This window comes from Mixophyes fleayi, chromosome 12, assembly GCF_038048845.1.
Source record: "Mixophyes fleayi isolate aMixFle1 chromosome 12, aMixFle1.hap1, whole genome shotgun sequence".
Taxonomy (NCBI): Eukaryota; Metazoa; Chordata; class Amphibia; order Anura; family Limnodynastidae; genus Mixophyes; species Mixophyes fleayi.
In genome coordinates, this window is record NC_134413.1 from 8,865,833 (window position 1) to 8,886,586 (window position 20,754).

Sequence of the window (20,754 nt, forward strand, 5' to 3'; positions counted from 1 at the left end):
TGAAGAGGGAGGGACATAGAACATCAATAGTGCTCTCTTAGTAAAGCTGGCTACACATCTATGTAATTATCGTGCAGATACCACATCACAAGATATTGCAGGCGTATATATGCTCCCACGATCATAGTTTATCATACTAAAACACATTGAGTCTGTTGATTTGGTCTTATAAACTTCCTAAAAAAAGATAACGGTCAGCGATGGAACGATGTCGGGCAAATGTGAAAGTGTGAACGCACTCACGGCCAGCAGTGTAGGCAGATGGTTATGAGAGATGAGGATCACAGATCTGAAGGTAGATCGTCTAGGTGTGTAAATGTACTCACCGGGACTTTCAGTTGTTGGTGACATCGTTACAGAGATTGAATCTGAAGTAAGTTTGCATAGGTGTGTAGCCAACTTAACTGCACATTTTTATTCTGTGTAGAGGATGCGCTTTCACTTTCCACCACATGAGGGCGCCATTTACTAATGGTTGCAGGAACATCAGCGCCGTCACATAATCACATTGAGATCCAACTTGTTTATTTAAATTTGGTATTTATTCATTAACGGGGCTATACTTAGATTGTTCACTTGTTAGAAACTCCTCCCCCCTCCCCTCCCTCCTTTTTCTCTTGCACTTGAACCCTGACACAGGTATGGGCGCCCCTCATTAAGCAAGATCATTCTATCTACTACGATCTATTTATTGTTACATAGTAGCGAAGTCATTTGGAAGTGATACATTGTTCAGAATGTTGTGACAATATCTAGTAAATGTCTTGATGGGACAGTATTTATTGCACAACAGCGGCTGTGAGGTTTGGATATAGTGTATTTCTATAAGCCTGGTATTATTATGCACACGGACTTGTGATTTAATGGTTCTCTATCTCATTGTAAGGATGATTTAATACCTGTCCTAATAAATGTCACGGTCGCATCATGAGAGGTAATAGAAAACCGGGGACTATTACTGTGTTTTATAATCCAGAAGTCGTAAATGTAGAGAATCCGAGATACGATTCTGGCTTTTGTGAGTTTATATTTTGCATATCTCCAATAGACACAAGTTTGAAGTAGACGGAAGAGAAGCCGTTGGATACAACGATCCAATTTTATTTTAAGTGGACGTGGGAACTGAGCAACAATAGTAATTGCATTTGTAAACTTAGTCACTGGATTAAAGGATATGTCCATGTAAATGGACGGGAGTCTGTTGCGCTAGTCGGAGATTTCGGGGGCAGCTGGTAGAATTCTAAGTTGTGTGTATTGCTAATTTACTTGGGCCATTCCCTAGAGTGAAATGAACCTTAGTATAGTGGTCTGCGAGTGGACATTAAATGGGGTTTGCAGTCTTCTAGGTAACGGAAATAAAATCTGTGGATTCACAGACTGTTGCAAGCATTTGTTGTGTTTATTTCAGTATTTTTATCAGCACCTCATCAGAGATTAAGAACTGTGTATGTGGTCTTAGATCGTTAAGAATAAACATCCTTTAAAGACAAAGCAAACATCAAATCAACGGCATCTCCCCGACAATAAGGATGAATCGGGGAAGAAAATGAAAAATGACCCTTAAAGCTCTTTAATAGAGGATCTGAAAGTGGACCTGTCACCGACACACAGTGGAGACGGGTAATTCGTAGGGGGAAGTATTGTTCACAAGGATACAGTGTATCTATTATCCAATCACTGGGAAACGGAGAAGCACGGGAACAGGGGACTCCTCTGTCCAGCCTTGCAGTTAATCTTTTTTTTGGAATATCTCTATTTGCAAACAAGGAAATAGGTAGGAAATTGGAGGGTGGTCTACAGGAAGAAACCGCTTATTTTAGGTTGTGCTTTAATATTGAAATAAAATGAATGTAATACTGGCACATAATTCACAGATGGAGATTAGAGAAAAGTTATAGCTTATTACAATGGGGTCCTGGCACTCAGAATTATATTACATAATTGAACAGAATGCAAAATGGCAATTACTTAAATTTAACATTGTCGGAGGCTAGTGTGTTAAATATAAAAATGTTTATATATTATATATATATATATCTATCTATCTCTATCATTTTATTGGAAAAGACGGCACTCACATCTTCAAGTAAATCCTCTTTCGGGTGCTCCACAATAGCTCCCATCTCCATAGTAGCTAGTACATATATATAAAACGTAGAGAGGGTCCCTCACCATTTAAAACAGATAGATTATTCTATATTTTCAATCCAGTTTCTTTATATTATAGTCAACGTTTCACTCTTACATCCAGACCTTTTTCAAGACAGATTTTTATTGAACAGCAGACAAAACAAACATAGATAATACAACATTATAATTAGCTGACTATATATAGTGCCAAAGGGCTGTCTACTGTAGCTTATTTTAGGAAATTGTCAATCCTAGTGCATGTATTCACCTCCCACAGTGTTACAAACAATCTGTGTTCCACCCTGGAACGCACATGAAGGTCACATGGTTTCAGACTTCTGTTGATAAACTACTGCTAAATACTACATTCTACCACTACACGGTAAATATCATCTCCCATTACTCCACCAATGAGTCACCTTCTTCAGACTCTTTCTAGCTGCACAACAAATTATCTATAAATTCTTTAATACAAGTTCGTAATTCTAATTCCGTCATGCGTTCCACTGTGGAACGAACAACAGGAATTGAACGGACTGACTTCTGGTTAGTACTTAAGCCAACTGTATTGTGATTTTTAAAGCTTTGTATTTATCTATCCTATTTCCCACAATAAAACACATTTAATTCATCATCACCATTTATTTATATAGCGCCACTGAAAAGTTTATGGTGATCGTGTTTTTACTTTTGTTCGTATGGGATTTTTTTTTATTACATGATGTTATTAATATATCCTAAATAAATGTTCTGTTATTAATACCGTTTGCAGATTTGTTCTAGGTGATTTTTCTTCTGCCATTTGTGACAGATGATACATTGAACTCATGACCCCAGCGCTGTGAGGCAGAAGTGCTAACCACTGAGCCACCGTGCTGCCCCAATCCTAGGCATAATTGAATTGGGACTCATGTATAGCATTGCTGTGGATCGCACAGTAGGGGGTATCACAATGCACTTACAGTAGCAATAACTGACAGTTAAGTTTGTGGCACTTGGCAATGTATATAGTATCATCATATTTCTTCACCAATATATAATATATTACAGTTATGGTTCCTACACTTTATTATTAAATATTGCACAGCCCCAAATGTTACAGTAGCCAATAGTTGGCATTATGGTTTCTGTTATATATTATTACACAACCCTAAGTATTGTAGCATTCGTCAGATAACACTATATTCTCTGATATCCTTTATACATTTCAACATGTCATCTTTACTCTTATTTTAGAGACAAATCTTTTGTCAGGGAATTATTATATATAAAATGTGTTTTATTAAAAACAAGAGAACATAATCTTGTGAATATAGGATCCTATAGGTAGATCTAACAGCCAGACATAGCTAAACTTTTTCTTGTTGGAAAACAATATAGTATATCCAGATTTAAACTTCTTAATCCCTCAAGAATATATTTAGAGGGTTATTTTATTTCAAATCCTTTTGGCATTATAGTGTCCAATTGATGGATCCCTCTAGCCCGGAGGTTCCCAAAGTGTGCGCCGCGGCTCCCTGGGGTGCCGTGGCGCTGTCACAGGGGTGCCGCGATCCCTAAAGGGAAGGGACACAGAGAGAGACACCATGAAGGGACACAGAGAGAGACACCATGAAGGGACACAGAGAGAGACACCATGAAGGGACACAGAGAGAGACACCATGAAGGGACACAGAGAGAGACACCATGAAGGGACACAGAGAGAGACACCATGAAAGGACACAGAGAGAGACACCATGAAGGGACACCGAGAGAGACACCATGAAGGGACACCGAGAGAGACACCATGAAGGGACACCGAGAGAGACACCATGAAGGGACACCGAGAGAGACACCATGAAGGGACACCGAGAGAGACACCATGAAGGGACACCGAGAGAGACACCATGAAGGGACACCGAGAGAGACACCATGAAGGGACACCGAGAGAGACACCATGAAGGGACACCGAGAGAGACACCATGAAGGGACACCGAGAGAGACACCATGAAGGGACACAGAGAGAGACACCATGAAGGGACACCGAGAGAGACACCATGAAGGGACACCGAGAGAGACACCATGAAAGGACACCGAGAGAGACACCATGAAGGGACACCGAGAGAGACACCATGAAGGGACACCGAGAGAGACACCATGAAGGGACACAGAGAGAGACACCATGAAGGGACACCGAGAGAGACACCATGAAGGGACACCGAGAGAGACACCATGAAAGGACACCGAGAGAGACACCATGAAGGGACACCGAGAGAGACACCATGAAGGGACACCGAGAGAGACACCATGAAGGGACACCGAGAGAGACACCATGAAGGGACACCGAGAGAGACACCATGAAGGGACACCGAGAGAGACACCATGAAGGGACACCGAGAGAGACACCATGAAGGGACACAGAGAGAGACACCATGAAGGGACACAGAGAGAGACACCATGAAGGGACACTGAGAGAGACACCATGAAGGGACACTGAGAGAGACACCATGAAGGGACACTGAGAGAGACACCATGAAGGGACACAGAGAGAGACACCATGAAGGGACACAGAGAGAGACACCATGAAGGGACACAGAGAGAGACACCATGAAAGGACACAGAGAGAGACACCATGAAGGGACACAGAGAGAGACACCATGAAGGGACACAGAGAGAGACACCATGAAGGGACACAGAGAGAGACACCATGAAGGGACACAGAGAGAGACACCATGAAGGGACACAGAGAGAGACACCATGAAGGGACACAGAGAGAGACACCATGAAGGGACACAGAGAGAGACACCATGAAGGGACACAGAGAGAGACACCATGAAGGGACACAGAGAGAGACACCATGAAGGGACACCGAGAGAGACACCATGAAAGGACACCGAGAGAGACACCATGAAGGGACACCGAGAGAGACACCATGAAGGGACACAGAGAGAGACACCATGAAGGGACACAGAGAGAGACACCATGAAGGGACACCGAGAGAGACACCATGAAGGGACACCGAGAGAGACACCATGAAGGGACACCGAGAGAGACACCATGAAGGGACACCGAGAGAGACAAATCTTTTGTCAGGGAATTATTATATATAAAATGTGTTTTATTAAAAACAAGAGAACATAATCTTGTGAATATAGGATCCTATAGGTAGATCTAACAGCCAGACATAGCTAAACTTTTTCTTGTTGGAAAACAATATAGTATATCCAGATTTAAACTTCTTAATCCCTCAAGAATATATTTAGAGGGTTATTTTATTTCAAATCCTTTTGGCATTATAGTGTCCAATTGATGGATCCCTCTAGCCCGGAGGTTCCCAAAGTGTGCGCCGCGGCTCCCTGGGGTGCCGTGGCGCTGTCACAGGGGTGCCGCGATCCCTAAAGGGAAGGGACACAGAGAGAGACACCATGAAGGGACACAGAGAGAGACACCATGAAGGGACACAGAGAGAGACACCATGAAGGGACACAGAGAGAGACACCATGAAGGGACACCGAGAGAGACACCATGAAAGGACACCGAGAGAGACACCATGAAGGGACACCGAGAGAGACACCATGAAGGGACACCGAGAGACACCATGAAGGGACACAGAGAGAGACACCATGAAGGGGGACAGAGAGAGACGCTGAAGGAGGGGGACAGAGAGACGCTGAAGGAGGAGGGCAGAGAGACGCTGAAGAGGGGGACACAGGGTGTGAGATGGCGAAGAGGGGGACACGGTGTGAGATGGCGAAGAGGGGGACACAGGGTGTGAGATGGCGAAGAGGGGGACACAGGGTGTGAGATGTCGAAGAGGGGCACACAGGGTGTGAGATGGCGAAGAGGGGGACACAGGGTGTGAGATGGCGAAGAGGGGGACACAGGGTGTGAGATGGCGAAGGGGGGGACACAGGGTGTGAGATGGCGAAAAGGGGGACACAGGGTGTGAGATGGCGAAAAGGGGGACACAGGGTGTGAGATGGCGAAAAGGGGGACACAGGGTGTGAGATGGCGAAGAGGGGGACACAGGGTGTGAGATGGCGAAGGGGATACAGAGTGATATGATAAAAGGACACAATGTGATGGTGAAGGGGTCTAAATACATCTTGCGTTATTTTGACCCAACTACTTAAACAACGGGACTACCCGGTAATTATTTTTGCTTAGGGGTGCCTTGTAAAAATTATGGTGACCCTAAGGGTGCCTCGAGCTGAGAAAGTTTGGGAACCACTGCTCTAGCCTCTTTCTTCCTTAAAGTTGGTTCTCTATCACCTCCTCTGGATGGTGCTGGCACCCAAACTATAACAATACATCGCAATGTGTTGACAATTGATGTTTCTTTTGGAGGAAATGTTTCGCCACTGGTTTGTCAGTTTGGCCCATGGCCAATACTTGTCTGATTGATGATTTGTGGCCGCACATTCATGGAATATGGTAGTGATCATGACCATGATCATCTAATTTTTATAATATATATGGCACGGTGGCTCAGTGGTTAGCACTTCTGCCTCACAGCACTTGGGTCATGAGTTCGATTCCCGATCATGGCCTTATCTGTGCAGAGTTTGTATGTTCTCCCCATGTTTGTGTGGGTTTCCTCCGGGTGCTCCGGTTTTCTCCCGCACTCCAAAAACATACTGGTAGGTTAATTGGCTGCTATCAAACTTTTGACCCTAGTCTGTCTCTGTGGGTGTTTATATGTTGGGGAATATAAACTGTAAGCTCCAATGAGACAGGGACTAATGTGGGTGAGTTCTCTGTACAGCGCTGCGGAATTAGTGGTACTATATAAATAAATTGTCATAGACGGATATATAGATAGCGCTATATATATAGATATATATATATATTATATTCTATTAACACACTAGCATCCGGCAATGTTACATTTAAGTAATTGCCATTTTGTATTGGGTTTATTTATTCTGTAATACAATTCTGAGTGCCAGGGCCCCACTGTAATAAGCTATAATTCTAATCTCCATCTGTGAATTATGTGCCCGTATTACATTCATTTTATTTCGATATTAAAGCGCAACCTGAAAAAAACAGTTTCTTCCTGTACGTCAGTCTCCAATTTCCTACATATTTCCTTGTTTGAAAATAGAGATATTCCTAAAAGAAGATTATCTTCAAAGCTGGACAGAGGAGAGTCCTGTACCCGTGCTTCTCCGTTTCCCAGTGATTGGATAATAGATACACTGTATCCTTGTGAATATTACTCCCCCCTACGAATTACCCGTCTCCGCTGTGTGTCGGTGACAGGTCCACTTACAGATCCTCTATTAAAGAGCTTTTAGGGTCATTTTTCATTTTCTTCCCTGATTCATCTTAATCCTGATTGTTGGGGAGATGACGTTGATTTGATGTTTGCTTTGTCTTTTAAAGGATGTTTATTCTCAGCGATCGTTTTATGTTTTTCTGTTTTATTTTGTGCTGTTCACAGTTGCACGTCTGTTATTTCCGTCCTGATATAAATGCAGATAGCGCGTTCTGTCATTTTGGTGGTGGATGGCAAAAGAGAAGAGTGATTAGAATAGGCCAGGCTGCTTCTCGTCTGCATTTGGAATAGAGATGACTTTGTGCTGTAGTATATTAATATACTCTGAGCTGATATGAAACGGCATCTTGTACCATTTGTCACACTGAGACAGAATCTGATGTTTGAAGGTGTTATTTAGTGGAGCTCTAGCTATTTCTCTCTGTTATCATCTGTTTAAGGAGTCCCTGTGTACTTCGGTGGGCTGGGAGACTGATGGAGTAGGAAGTAATAATCTTTATTGAACAGCTACTGTATACAGGTATATGATCTATGATCCAGAATGCTGGGAACCTCTGGTTTATCAGATAAGGAGTTTTTCTATACATACTGAGATCTAGTTAGGCTGTTTTACACGTAATTGGCTGCAAATGTACAGTGCTGTACTGTGAATGATGGTTAGTTTTGTTGCAGTGATACAATTCATACACGCTATAAATCACAGATTTTATTGATTAGTGACCGGCTTTGATTATGAGATCAGGCTTCTAAACGCAGGGAGCCCCCAATGTAATTGGCCCTGAGAGCCGATGGTCAATCACAGCAGCCTGGCACATGCACCCTGAAGAACTAGTGCTAAAGTCTCCGTATATAAAGTAATGTAATAAAGAAGGCACTTAGCCAAGTCTCTCTAGCAGAATATTGTCAGATGCTGAGAAACTGCTACAAACACAGAATGTTCTGCAAGAAGCCACATGATGTTAGTGTTACATCGTTCTAGGTGATATGATAGTATAAGGTTGATTCTTAAAGAGACATGCACTAACATATGACCATTTATTTATATAGCGCCACTAATTCCGCAGCGCTGTACAGAGAACTCGTTCACATCAGTCCCTGCCCCATTGGAGCTTACAGTCTAAATTCCTTAACACTATTCTATCTATCTATCCTCTTACCTCCCTCCCGAATTTTGTACTCCTCAGCGGAACTGGTGTCGCTTTTCAGACCCCAAATTTTGCAACATCAAAAACATCTGCACTCTATAATACAAGTATATATTTTTTTCCCACCGAAGCTAAATTTTTATTTTATTTATTGCCAAAACTTTGGATACGCCACGTATTTAGTTTAATTTCAATAATCGTGAGCGTCCTAGGGTTAAAAAGTCATTATCGGTAGTTAAGCCTCATCGACTGTTCAATAAACACGGCGAGACGTTATCAATTTAGCCCTTTGAATTCCAGAGATGATACCAGAGATTTTTCCAAACATAATTAAAAAGGAGCATTATTCTAATTCCCTAGAGAGGCCCAATTACGCCCTTAGACTGTGCGAGGCTGGAGCCGCGGCTGCCAATCACTGTCAGATCTGAGCGTTTCGTTCGGATGGATTTGCAAATTTTCAGTTCGCTTAATGCTATTACAACACGGCCTCAGTGTCCTGCTTTTAGCCAAGAAATGTCATTCATTAAAAGCCAAGGATAAGATAATGTTTCAGAGATAAGGGCAGCTGCATCTATTGGACACGTTTTCGATGCTAGAACATGTGTTTGCAATTCAGAGCAACTGTATGGGGGGTATCCAATTGTCAGCGAGATTTTTTTCCCCCTGCAGTGTAAAAAAAAAATATATGTTCATTTTGCATGCCTTAATGAATCGGGCCCTCTGTGTGGAACCCCCTAATCCACCCATTGCCTTTCACAAATCATTTCTCAGCCCACAATAGACACCGTCCAGTGAGACAATATAACCGGCAAAGAAATATGTTGCAAGAACTGAACGACTTAAGTGCTTCTCTCCTCCTCATCTTATCTTTGAAGTCACTGCTTGGGCTGGGTATATAGTGTTTTCAGCCCATTACCGGGCCAATCAAACGATAAACGACCACGGACCGATATCGCATTAGTGTGTACTCTGCAATAATGAACGGATACCGCTCCAAAGTACATCGTATCTTTTCATTTGATGTTATAAACGGACTAAAAATCTCATTCAACGATGGAACGATGTCGTTCCAATCCTGCAGTGTGTAAGTACTCTGGACCGGCAGTGCCCATAGATCTCTATGGAGTGTGCAGAGTCAGGATCTTTTCAGCCGATGGTTATGACAGATGAAGAGCACAGATCTGAGGTTAAAACGTGTAAAATGTGTATAGTGTGTACACAGGAACCGGCTGCTGATCGGGACTGTTTTTTTTTTTCCAGTCGTTGGTAAAATGGTTAAGGATATCGCATCGGGAGAACTTTTCTGTAGTGTGTATCCAGCCTAAGACGTGTTTGTGAATATGTAATAAATCTGAACAATTATAAAAATCTTATTTGTATACATTCTTTATCATATTTATCTGGATATTGTTCTGATTTATTGATATTCTTTTTAGATACCATCATGGAATTCAGAAAATGTTTCACATATTAAAATTTTAAGTAAACATTATTAGTATTTACTAGTATGTGGTTTTTTGTTTTTGTTTTGTTAATATATATTTGTCATGTGATCCATATACAAACTCTCATTTTTATTTTGGTCTCCGATCTTGGTGTCCAGATATATTATAGGGCAATTCCACTGTATACAGTATTGTGTCTATAACCCACCTCCTCCATTAGTGGGTGTTTGTCCCCTAAAGGTTTTTCCAGCATAAATAGTTTTGTGTACAATTCCGCTCCTTTTCTTAAATTAGGACTTTGGTGGTTGTCCAATCAGCAGCCAGCGTTCACTCACAGTCTTTGTGTCGGATCTCTCCTGCTTCGGCTATAGGCAAGCGTCGGACCTCCCACTGCGTCTAAACATTTACCTGTCCATCGCTGTATCACCTGTGCAGTTTAGTTCAGCTCAGGGTTGTGTTCCTTGAATAATCGCACAATAAATATACATAATATATAGATATACTGTATTTGCACAGTATTCTGCTTTCAATGTAGGAAAGCCTTTTAATCCCATTGTCTGCCATGCTGTATTAGTGTGAAAGTCTTGTCGTCAAGGTTACACAAGAATTCCTATTCTACTTTTCCTTTGCAGCATCGTTGGCACACAGACCGTTGGCGCAGGTTCTGTCCACTAGAGGGCAGTATATGCCTGGTTCTTGCCAATAACTCCACAGTGCTCCTCTAATTACATTTCATATACAGCATCCTCATTCCAGGCAGTCTCTGAAACTAGCTCTATCAATTAAATCTGTGCAGTGTAACAATAACAACACGGCTTGAACAAGGCCCTAATGAGTAAAAAACACAGCTGAAATCAGGTGAAGTTATTTTCTTGTGTTTTTTATTTTGCATTATTACAAGATCTTTTTCCAGAAAAATACAGTGTGCAATCTGTGTATTGGTAAAAATATACATAATTTATATAATTCAGCTGGATCTGACTTATTCTTCATGGTTGGTTTAAGTTCTATGTTTAATAAGCAACCTGTGTTCGCTCATTTATGAAAGATGGAAGAAAGAAAACATATATGGAATGAGATTGTTAATGTTGTTTTATTTGAGGATATATTAAAGCACTGTCCTATCAATTGCTTGGTTTGAATCTGCGACACTTCAGCCGTTAATAAACTGCAGCATAGGAGAGTCGCAGGTTCCCTACCTCTGGGTTAGGACAGATCTCCGTTTGGATTTGTTAGATTGGTAACCAGAACAGTTTGCCCTCTGTATCAGACAGTGTATTCCCTTGAAAAACTTAAACCAAATACATTGCTTCATCTTATTACTTTTGTTTTACTTCATTTAAATCCTTTTTGTCATCCGGGAAAGGTGTTTACGTTTGTTGCCCTTGGTTACAATACAGAACAGCTCTGTGGACATAACTGTGTTCATTGCACAAAGCAGAGCTGATCTGTGTTGTATCCAGGGACAGCGTCGGTAACTGGCTCTGCTGCAAGTCAAGGACAAATTTCGCTCTCCGTTTGACAATTAAGGTGTTATGGATGGATATAGGAGCTTTTGGATTATGACGCTTATATGTCCATGGACGTGTAGCTTATTTTCAGCCTAATAATGTAACTATTACAGAAACATTGTTTAAAATCAGTGATGAGCAACATTTGGCCCTAGGGCCACCTTCGGCCCTGTGAGCCTTCACCTTCGGCCCCCAGCTCCTTCCTGCTTTGTCAGATTTGTTATAACTTGTAACACTTGTATAAAATGTTGCTGATATATTACAGGAGATAGGTTTCTATTTCTGCACGTTACCTAAGGGTAATGTGCGACCCTTTTTGGGCTAGTGGGCTGCACCATGGGCCCCTGAAGTGTATCCATCGCTGTTTTAATATGATGAGCGGGGCCTAAACAGTTAAAGGCAACGTTTTCATTACCGCCAACCATTTGTACTGCCTGATTAAAGCAGCTCGTCGGCGCCATATGGCAGTACGGTTTCGTGAACATTTAAAACCCATGAAGGGAGACGAAGTGGTGAAGGGGCAGAAATGTACACGGGTAGAGCGCGGTGGGAACATATGTTGTGCTGCGTGTTTGTTACAGTTGCTAAAAGATTTATAGCACCTAGAACAGTTTGAATGAATAATTAACCGTGTCTGTGCCAAGGATGCAATTTTATAACACACCCCCAATAATAAGAGGACTGCTGCCCCCTAACTCTGTAGGCAGAGGTGGACAGTAGCTTACCCAGCCATTAACATGCAATCGCTTATTATTATCTTATTTATTGATGAGTCAGTCTTTCCTCCTAGGCCTGTGATGGACAACAGGCGGCCTTCCGAGCCTCCCCCTGCGGCCCCCCAAGTCCCCCCCCTGCGACCCCCCCCCCCCCCGAGCCTCCCCCTGCGAGCTCCCCCTGCGGCCCTCCGATCCTCCCCCTGCGGCCCCCGGCTCCTCCTTACCTTATTGTCAGATTGGTTTGTTATAGCTTGTAACACTTAAAATGCCTGCTGATATGTTATTGCAGATAGGTGTCTCTGTCTCTGATTAAATGTGTTGATTTAAGTTACTTACACTTCAAGGGCCGGACCTTGCCCTTAATCTATCAGGTTGCCTATTAGTTCTACCAGACTTCCTGCTGACAATTTCACTGCAACTTGATCTGCTCAGTATTTATCCAAGACTGGGTACACATTGCAGAAAATTTCTCCCAATGCAATATCGTTAACGATTTTACCAACAACTGAAAGTCCCGATCAGCAGCCGATTCCTGTGTACACACTATACACGATTTACAAGATTTACCTTCAGATCTGTGATCTTCATCTGTCATAACCATCGGCTGAAAAGATGGTGACTCTGCACATTCCATAGAGATCTATGGACACTGCCGGTCCTGAGTGCATACACACTGCAGAATTTGCCCGATGTTGTTCCATCGCTTATAGAAAAATTTAGTTCAGTTTAAAAATCAAATGAAACGATACAATGAGCTCCGGAGAGATGAAACATGACGGTCGTTTATCGTGTGATTGGCGTGATAATCTGGTGAAAAACCTGTAGTGTGTACCCAGCCTAACTTGAGTCCGTCATGGAAATATTTACCATTCTGTAGCTTTGTCTAAAAACACATCTCCAGCTTCTGATTTTCAGAAACTTAAAAAGAATACAAGGTATTTATTAAAAGATGAACTCAATCTTTTTAAGAATATCTGCAGTAAAACCAGCATTGGCCCAGGAGACAGGTCTGTATTTGATATATTTTGTGACCCCCCCAAAGATACATTTTTGCAGGAGCTTCTGTGAACCCCAATCACATTTTCATGACTTTGTACCTTGGTAGGGGGCGGGCAGTCTGCAGCGGGTGCAATGATGGGGACCATAAACTGCAACTCCCATCATACATTATGTGAATGCATTGATCAGCACGGTGGCTCAGTGGTTAGCACTTCTGTCAAAATTGACCTTAGTCTCTCTTTCTGTCTGTCTGTGTGTTAGGGAATTTAGACTGTAAGCTCCAATGGGGCAGAGACTGACGTGAAAGCGTTCTCTGTACAGCGCTGTGGAATCGGTGGCGCTATATAAATGATGATGATGATCATACAATAGGATCTCTAAACTCTGTCTCCTGTGTCTCAACATTTATCAATGCAAAATAAGTACAGCCCCTGATCTGTGCAAGCCACGCCCCTTTTTACCCAGTATAAGCACTAATTCACCTAACCACGCCCACTTTCTATTGAAGCCCTGCCCACTTCCATCGCAAAGCCCCTTCCCATTAGGATCTGCAAATCGGGGCTGTGCAGATTGTAGGAGCAGCTAGAGTTTGACTCGCAGAGCGAACGGCTGCAGAGAAGGTAACACAGAATGTAGTCTGAAGTGCTTGTTACTACCCTAAACAAGATTACTTTACAGGAGGCCGGGCTGTGGGACTTGTTATAATGTTGGTTATTAGTCAGTGAGCATGCAGCCTAAAATTCAAGTTGCTTCATAGCATAATGCTATATATACAAGCCCGCTGCCTTGGTGTCACACTTTACTCTGCCCTCTGCTTTATCTCTCACATTCAGACTCTCACCTTAGAGATATTGCCAGAATACGCCCCTTTTCTTACTCAAGATGCTACAAAACCTGTTCTCCCCTCTCACTGTTTCCCACCTTGACTACTGCAACCTCCTCCTACCCGCCATTTCCCTCACACATCTATCCCTGTTTCAATGCATCCTAAACACTGCGGCAGAATTAATCTTCCTCTCTCACCGCTCCATATCTGCTACATCACTGCAAATCCCTGCACTGGATTCCCGTCTCCTCTGGAAACCAATTCATATTAGTCGCCCTTACCTACAAAGCCCTCAATAACGTCACCCCTTCATACATCTCAAATATCAAGATATCAAAATACTCTCCCTCCCGCCCTCTTAGATCTACCTCTGACCTGCTCCTTGTCTTGTCTCTGGTAACCACCTCTCACTCCCGCCTACAAGACTTCTCTCGTGCTGCTCCCCACTTATGGAATTTCCTACCACGCCTGATTAAATATTTAAATACTCCTTTAAAACCCATCTCTTTATTAAAGCTTTGTCTGCACCCATCTGTATTACCCAACCTCACAGCCATCCCAACCTCCACTCTGAGCCACACTCGCTCCTCTTGTTTCATGGGCCAGACTCTCATAGATATATGGCATCGTTCAATTCCTGGATTGTTAAGATATTTAAATGTTTCTCTCAAATATAATGTGTCATAATTATCCTTATTTCACTAATTAAAACATATCTGCTAGCATTCCACGTTAGGCCGTGCCCCTGTCCCTCCCGGGCCGCACCCACTTCAGGGGCAAACGCAAGATTTGTAGAGCGGGGGTTTCCATACCATGCCGCCAGTGGGCGTGACCAGCATGCATGGGGGCGTGGCTATAATTTTAGACAGTGCTTGGCTGCTCTCCAACTCTCCCTATCCCCATAATATACATGGGCAATGCTGCATGCTCTACTGTTAGGTGCACGCAGCTCTCTCTTTTCAAGCAGAGCTGTGGGAAGCGGGAGCAGGGTCCAGCCACCTCAATTATACAGTGCCCCAGGCTTGGAGGGGGGTTTCCAGGCACTAGTAACCCCCCTCGGTTTGCCTATGCACTCCAGGTGTGAGTGCATCCATTTTTGAGCATGGCAATGTCCCCCTTATGTGCTGAATAATTGTAACCGTCCCTCTAAAACTTGGTACTCTCCGACAGGTATGGTGAAAAGAGTTTTACCACTTCCTAACATTTAACCGGAGCGTTAAATCGGGGATGGCGTTCCGAGCTGGAGAGGGCAGTGCTAGCTGTGGCAAAGCAACTTACTACCAGTTTTTGCCAAGCCAATCCCTGTACAAATAAAAAATATTTTGATATTCTGTGTCCAGTCATAAAGCAATATAATGTAATATATAATGTAAGGAAGAGTTGTATCACGTTCCAGAGCTGCAGGAGTTAAACATGCAGGAACACAAGTGGAAGCACATCATGAATATGCGTGAACATGTTTCCGATATCACCATATGTTCCATATAGCTGGGGCATCTCGTACAGGATACTGTTCCCTCGCTCTGGTGATGCTGTTGTCTTGGTAACAGGAATCATTGTGCAATTTGTCTGTCTGAAAATATCTATTGTCTCTTATCTTCAGTGCCATCAAAACAAATATGCAGAAGTCCCTTTTCCCTTTGTTTTTACCTCTCCTGCTGCTGTGGTGAATGTGTTTAAATCTTTGGTGCGTCTTCTGGGCCCGTTTTATATATTTACACCTGCAAATATATTCTGCAGGAGCTGCAGCCTTGGGAATAGAATGTAGCTCACATAGACGGCGATGGCAGCAAGTTTACACCCAGCCAATGGGGGGGTAGAGACGAGCGCTGTTGAGCCACGGAAAGGTTGTTTTTGCAAATATTTTTGGTAATGTTATAGGGAACTTGAATTGTATCTTTCATTTCCATTTATTAGTTTGAATTCAAAGTTTATTTTTGTGTAGCATGAAAATATCATACAAGATGCATCAGCTTTGTTATAATCCTGGTTTAGTAGGATTTAATTAGTTCCAACCGTGTGCAAAGAAACAATGAATACTTAAAGACGACCTACCAGCCCCTCTTTTTAATAAATCATTCCCATAAATAATTTAAAAACAAGACTTTGCTAAGAAAAAAGATATTTATAAAGAGACTGGTTTATAGAAGCGCCGTCACTTTTAAATCATTTTTTTCCAAGCATTTGATTGGCATTAGATGCAGCCGCTCTTTACCTGTCGTAACTATCAGCTGCCAGCTCTGCCCTCACCAGGGTGACCCTCTAAACAGAAACATTATCACTGCTGACTGAGAGTCTGGTTATGTGCCACCGCTGTGCTAATAGTGTCTGGTTATGTGCCACCGCTGTACTAATAGTGCCTGGTTATGTGCCACCGCTGTACTAATAGTGCCTGGTTATGTGCCACCGCTGTGCTAATAGTGTCTGGTTATGTGCCACCACTGTGCTAATAGTGTCTGGTTATGTGCCACCGCTGTACTAATAGTGTCTGGTTATGTGCCACCGCTGTACTAATAGTGCCTGGTTACGTGCCACCGCTGTGCTAATAGTGTCTGGTTATGTGCCACCGCTGTACTAATAGTGCCTGGTTACGTGCCACAGCTGTGCTAATAGTGTCTGGTTATGTGCCACCGCTGTACTAATAGTGCCTGGTTATGTGCCACTGCTGTACTAATAGTGTCTGGTTATGTGCCACCGCTGTGCTAATAGTGCCTGGTTATGTGCCACCGCTGTACTAATAGTGTCTGGTTATGTGCCACCGCTGTACTAATAGTGCCTGGTTATGTGCCACTGCTGTGCTAATAGTGTCTGGTTATGTGCCACCGCTGTACTAATAGTGCCTGGTTATGTGCCACTGCTGTGCTAATAGTGCCTGGTTATGTGCCACCGCTGTACTAATAGTGCCTGGTTATGTGCCACTGCTGTGCTAATAGTGCCTGGTTATGTGCCACCGCTGTACTAATAGTGTCTGGTTATGTGCCACCGCTGTGCTAATAGTATCTGGTTATGTGCCACCGCTGTGCTAATAGTGCCTGGTTATGTGCCACCGCTGTACTAATAATGCCTGGTTATGTGCCACCGCTGTACTAATAGTGCCTGGTTATGTGCCACCGCTGTACTAATAGTATCTGGTTCTGTGCCACCGCTGTGCTAATAGTGTCTGGTTATGTGCCACCGCTGTACTAATAGTGCCTGGTTATGTGCCACCGCTGTGCTAATAGTGTCTGGTTATGTGCCACCGCTGTACTAATAGTGTCTGGTTATGTGCCACCGCTGTACTAATAGTGCCTGGTTATGTGCCACCGCTGTACTAATAGTGTCTGGTTATGTGCCACCGCTGTACTAATAGTGCCTGGTTATGTGCCACCGCTGTACTAATAGTGCCTGGTTATGTGCCACCGCTGTACTAATAGTGCCTGGTTATGTGCCACAGCTGTACTAATAGTGCCTGGTTATGTGCCACCGCTGTACTAATAGTGCCTGGTTATGTGCCACCGCTGTACTAATAGTGTCTGGTTATGTGCCACCGCTGTACTAATAGTGTCTGGTTATGTGCCACCTTGGTAGTGCCCGGTAATGTGCCACCGCTGTGCTAATAGTGCCTGGTTATGTGCCACCGCTGTACTAATAGTGTCTGGTTATGTGCCACCTTGGTAGTGCCCGGTAATGTGCCACCGCTGTGCTAATAGTGCCTGGTTATGTGCCACCGCTGTACTAATAGTGTCTGGTTATGTGCCACCTTGGTAGTGCCCGGTAATGTGCCACAGCTGTACTAATAGTGCCTGGTTACGTGCCACCCCTGTACTAATAGTGTCTGGTTATGTGCCACCGCTGTACTAATAGTGTCTGGTTATGTGCCACCTTGGTAGTGCCCGGTAATGTGGCATCACAGTATTAATGCCCAATAACGAGTCACAAGCAGTTGGCCATCATTAATAATTATCCTTTCTGCTTTGCTGACGCCTCTTTCTTCCCTATCCAGCTGCTGGCATCGTCAGGTTGAGCCCTGGGGACACTCCCTCTCTCTCCATTCCACGTGATGCCAGGGTTGCTCTGACAGTCTGTAATTGGCTTCCACCAGAGGTCAGATAGAAGCCGGCAGCTCTACAAGTGACGAGAGGCTACAGCTGCTGACACTACGGCTAAATGTTCAGTGCAACAAATCTCTAACACAGAAAATGTCCATGTGCCCATCTGTAAATCACCCCCTGTGTGAGTCATTAACATAGAGAATAACAAAGCCGACCTGTCAGCTGTGTCACACTCATCTCCACTCACATTATCCTAATTGTCTTATACAGTATTTTAGTTTCCAGTCTCCGGTTAATCATGGTAATGTTTCATTAGATTACTCTCTCATCACTGGAAGTATGGAACGGGGTAATAAATCATTACTGACACTGCTTTGAATGCATACATTTACATTAAATGGTTGGGGATTGTACAGCTTCTTCATGTCTAATACTTCATATTTCCCGCAGAGACTGTATTATGCTTCCAATGCATCGTACGTCTTTCTCTGGGACGATCACTTCCGGTCTCTCTTCTATAGAGAACTTTGCTCTTTTGTATGAGAAATCCAAAGTGCTTCTTCTGGTCCAATATTTTTGGATTTATTGGTCTCCCTAATATAAAGCAGCATCCAGCCCTCCATGTATATTACAACCTTTAATCATTTTCCACTTTTATTTTAGTATTATGCTAACTCCTTACGTTCCCGGTACCTATAACAGCCTAAACAGTATTAAAATATCTTTCTCATTGTCATGGACAAACATCAAGAGGCGAGACTACCTCCCCGTGTTGTGATTCCCAAAATCAGACAAAGGTCTAGTTTTTGAGGGGTGGACATCGTTGTCCCAGGGTCCTGTGCTTAATGTCCATTCTCCTGGTTTTTTTTTTTACTGTGTAATCTGAGCGTTAGAAGTGCACACGCATGTCAGGATGTGTAAAAACCTGGTTGGAGTGTGGCCACATGGACCAACAGGAAGCAGCAGGCACCTAGTGGGAACAAAATGTGTGCGACATCTTAGAAGAGGATGTTAGGCACTAGACACCCTTCTGGGAGCCTAGCCACACCTCCCTATGGCATTAGCCACGCCCCCTCTCCAGATCTGAGTATTATTATTTTTAGCTTTTTGGCAAGGATCATTGATCCCTGTGAGAATTACACGGGCTGTTCCCCACGCATTGTGCTGTGTGAACAAGCCATGGAGATCGATAATCCTTTTTTAAAGTTTCGTTGGAGCTGCAAACTGTTCCGTTAAAGCTCAAGCTGAGGGTGCAATGCGGACTAATAGACTTTGTATCTCTGCTAATGAGTGGAACCACTCAAACCGAAGACAGATCTGGTTGCTTGGTGCTCAGATGACGCGGCCATTTTATGTATGTCAAACGCAGGGTCTGATTCAGCAAGGAACGTAAGTCCAATTACGCGCTGCGTCTTGCGTAAATTAAATTTGCGCGAGAACGAAATTTACTCCAGTGAACGCAACTGGATACGATTCATGTCCGGACTCAAAAGTTTTTCATTTCTTTTTATTAATGATTAAAGTATTAAGATTGCTGAGATTAAATAATCAAACCTACCTGTTTGTGGGCTACTTTAATAACCAAGCAAATTAGACACTGAGTTTAAGTCTGATGCTTATGAAATCAGTAATTGTACAAAGATTTATGGCATCTGCAATCATTTCAAGAGACAGTTTTTAATTTCATGAGCTAAACATAGAATGATTGATGTCCTTAAGTGTATTGTGATTTTTTTTTTGTATTGTGAGCTGAACAGACATTTGCTAGAAACCATTCACATCACTGAGACATGAGGCACAGAGTACCTCATCCTCAGTGATGTCACTGTTTCCTGGAGAATGGATAGGTTGCATGGTCAGACAAAAAAATGGCTTCCACAACCGTGCGCAGGTGTGACGGACTGGTACGCTGTGATATAAAGCACAGAAGGATCCGTTATAATACAAGGAGAATTTCTGTGTTGAGAGAAATTCTAGTATTGCGGCCTCTGATGGAAATTGGAATTCAGCCTCAAACAATTTTTCTTCTGTCTTGAATGGAAAGGTCACTGAAGTACAGCAATATAACTCATGTTCGGTTTAATTCTTAAATCCAACACTTTTTGAAGAACACAAATAGAATAAATCACAAACTGAAGTTCTTGGATAAAGAAAATGTTTTTTTGTCTGATTGAAATTTTGTGTGGGTTTAGAAAATGTGTCATCCACCCATAACTGGATTAATATTTCACTGATGTTACCCCAGTGCTTCAAAGTAGATAGTTACTTGCAAAATATATAATTCTACCATTGTATTTGTAGGCTTTTGGAAAATGTAAGTAGAACACATCTACTGTACCACCATGGTCTAAGTTCTCCCTAACTTCCTCGTAGAAACGAATTAGATTAGTTTGACATGACCTATCCCTCACAAATCCACGCTGATTCCCATTTATAATCTTATTGTGCACCAAGTAATCCTGAATACTATCCCCTAATATACCTTGCAGTAGTTTCTCCACTATTGACGTCAGGATTACAGGTCTATAATTCCCTGGTTGTGATCTCATTCCTTTTTTAAACAACGGCACCACATCTGCTATTCGCCAATCCCTTGGTACTGAGCCTGATGAGATTGAATCTATGAAAATTTAATCAATAGCAGTCTAGCTATATCTGAGCTTAGCTCCATAAGAACCCTTGGGTGTATGC

General features: G+C 42.9%; 1 protein-coding gene across 1 annotated transcript in view; it reads left to right on the top strand.

Moving 5' to 3' along the window:
* WDR25 (WD repeat domain 25) overlaps window positions 1-20,754 on the top strand; it is a 76,892-nt gene that overhangs the window by 4,669 nt on the left and 51,469 nt on the right. The window lies entirely within an intron of this gene.